The following is a 3,564-nucleotide window of genomic DNA, read 5'->3' on the forward strand; positions in this document are numbered from 1 at the left end:
GTCTTGAAATCTATATTGACTGAATAAATGAGTTATAATCATGTGCATCTTCTTACTAATATTTTCTAAACTTCTGCAGCTTTTAAATGTATTGTATAAAATAAGATGAATAATTTTCATAAAATGCCTACAAATTAAGACCAATATGGCAGACTAGGAATGGCTCCCCAGTACCATCTCTCTGGGGTAGCAGAGTTGATGTGTTTTGGGTTTGGTGTTTACCATGATCATGGCATGTTTCTTAGGAAAGAAGTTTATAGAAAACATATTTAAGGAAGCAATAATATTTTTATCAGAATGTTCTCCTACAACTTAAAATCTCACCTACTGAAACAGAAATATAAGAACATGGATTTAGCCCTACAAATATTTTAGCTACAAATATTGCCTAAATTGTCACAATTTAGGTAATAATGCAAACTAAAGTGAATTGCAATGGAGGTGATTGGGATCATTTCTTTGTAATATTTAGAGACAAGGGATTAACATCAAGGTCAACTCATTACACTAGCATTTTGACTGAAGCACCCATATGACAAAGAAGAGGGCATGGATGCCTCATGGGTCTTGAGGTATTGCCCAACCTGTGCCCACAAGGATGAAATTACTTTTAGGTTTTATCTTACCTTAAAAGTTCACATCAAGTTTCTTCCATATAATATACTAGAGGCACAGTGCACGAAATTCGTGCACGGAGGGGAGGGCTCAACCCGGCCTGCACTCTCTCCAATCCGGGACCCCTTGGGGGATGTCTGACTGCCTCTCGCAATCCGGGACTGCTGGCTCCTAACCATTCGCCTGCCTGCCTGCCTGCCTGCCTGATGGCCCCTAACCACCTCTGCCTGCCTTCCTGATTGCCCCTAACTGCTCCCCTACTGGCTTGATCACCCCTAACTGCTCCCCTGCTGGCCTGATTGCCCCTAACTGCCTCTGCCTCGCCCCACACCCGGGACCCAGGATTCCCTCCCTCTGGCCGGCCGCAGGCACCCAGGACCCGGGCCAGCTTCGCCTGGGCCAGTCGCAGCAGCAGGCGCCTGGGACCTCGGGTCGGGTGGCTTGTCTCTCTCCCGGACCACAGTCCCAGCTGCTGGCACCCAGGACCGCAGGGTGGGCAGCTTGTCCCTCTCTCGGGCCGCAGGTGCAGCTGCTGGTGCCCAGGACTGTGGGGCGGGCGCCTTGTCCCTCTCCCAGGCTGCAGCCTGGCTGGTCCCCATTGCTCTCTCGTGAGCTCATTTGTGCCTGGCTGGTCCCCATTCCTCTCTCCGCAGTGTTGAGTGTCTGAGCCTTTGGCATGATGGCGTGAGGGCGTGACGGTGTGATGATCATTTGCATATTAGCTCTTTATTATAGAGGATCCTTATTTTTGAAATATAAAAACAACATATTAAATAATAAATATAAAATGAGTCAACTGAACACTCCAATAAGCCTTTTATCTTGAGTGTTATTCTCTTTCTGGTGTTCACCACTTACCTAGTAGGAGTCTGGATTCATTAGAGAATTACAGAACTAGATGTCACTCCGGGGTCGGCTCCTGCTTCCCTGGCTCTCTGTTGGTGCCGCACAGTGCTCTCCCAGGTTCTAGCATGCAAAGCTCCTCTGCATCGGCCCCAAAGGCACTTTTTCAGCCCTTTGCCCCATTAACTCCCAATCTACATACTTTAATTAAATTATAGAAACTTTTTGGGAAGGGCCATTATTGTTTCCTTACAAATCTCATTTAACCCACCAAAAATAGACATCTAGTACATATTCAGTATTGTCAGTAAGGCTACCCTAGGTTCTGCTGATAAGAGAAACAACTCCATAGTCTTGGTGGGTTAACACAACAAAGATTTATTCTCCTTTATTCAAAGTCTACTGCAGGTCCACTTAACTCTACAGGACATTTGTCTGTTACAGGATGGCTCACTGTTGCACCTCACACTCCCACAATCACCGTGGAATAATCCGTGCTAGAGAGTTGAGAGATGCAATTAAATGCTTCCACCCTGAAGTGACATGTTGCTCTCATTTTATTGGCCACAGCAAGTCAGATGGTCATTACTAACTTCAAGTTCATGGCGAAATAAAGCCCTACTGTGTACCTGGAACGAGAGGGACACTGAATATCAGTGGGCAACAGTATTACCTGTCACACATACGTCTACCTGTTGACCAAATGAAACCCAGCGCCTTTTTATTATAATTTCGGCTCTGTGTATAATTGTCAATCTCTGGTAATCCTATTATTTAACTTGTTTCTTGTTTTAATTCTACCATTTCCCTTTGGACCCCATTTTAACAAACACAAAAGACAAAATGCTAATTTAGACATGCATCGGGATAAATTAATTTACTAAAGTGCTTCCCCAAAAGTGTGAAGCCATCATTATCATAACTACACATTAATTGGATGCTTTACCTCATCACATTAATTAAACAGGTCACTAAACCTTATTCCCTCCTCACTCTCCCAATAAAATGTTTAGGTTTTACTAATGATAACTTCACAGCGTGGTACTTGCTTTGATACCCCCCAAGCACTCTAAAACAAATGTAAATATAACCAGAAAACACATTACATGCAACCTAGGAAAACACTCCTATGTGAGAAGCAACATGAATGAGATACTGACATTTTTTGCTTCATAAATCAGATTAATTGCTTTCTTTCATAAGCATTTCCTAGGAGAGACTTCAAGGGGACATGGAAGGGAGAGCTTGGTTTCTGCTTGATGAACAACCCTGTTTGCAGAAGAAAATGGGTAAGCTGTTCGCAGCCTTTGGTGGCTTCTCACCGACCCCACTGTGGCCTCTCAAGCACGGCAAGCTGAGGTCCCGCCCACCTCCCTAGCCTCCCATGCCCACTCCTCGTCCACCTGACTTCGGCTACTGGCCTCTCTGTCAACCCTGGAACCCCTCTTGTCCTTTCCCACCTTTCCCCCATGACACCGACTTTTTGGAAAATCCAGGTCAGCTGTCTAGTAGAATGTCCCATCTGCTGGCTTAGGTGTGGGCAAATTTTGGCCTGTTTTGTACAGCCCTGGAGCTAGGAATAGTTTTATATTTATAAAGGGTTGTAAAAAAGAAGAGAACGAAGAAAGAAGAGGAGGAGAATGATGTGAAAACTGTATGGCTTACAAATCCTAAAATATTTACTAGTTGGCCCTTAAAAAATTTTTTTTCTGACCTCTGTTCTAAATCTTTATGTTTCCTCATGGTATTATTTCGTTTATACCTCAGGTCCTTGGATTTGGGGCAAATTAGAATTTGGTTCTAGAACTATGTCGTCCAATATGATAGTCACCAGCCACATGTAGCTCTTGAGCACTTGAAATGAGGCTACTTCAAATTACGGTGTGCTATGAGGGTAACATCACATCAGATTGCAAAGACCTATGATGTAAAATATTTTACCAATGATTTGTATATTGATTGCCATGTTGAAGTAATATTTTGGATATATTTTATTAAGTTCATTTTTAAAATTAATGTCACCTATTTCTTTTTTTCAATATAGCTATACTACAAACTTTTAAATTATATATATAGTTCACATTATGTTTCCATTGGACAATGCTG

The sequence above is a fragment of the Myotis lucifugus genome, unplaced genomic scaffold (assembly GCF_000147115.1).
Source record: "Myotis lucifugus unplaced genomic scaffold, Myoluc2.0 scaffold_189, whole genome shotgun sequence".
NCBI lineage: Eukaryota > Metazoa > Chordata > Mammalia > Chiroptera > Vespertilionidae > Myotis > Myotis lucifugus.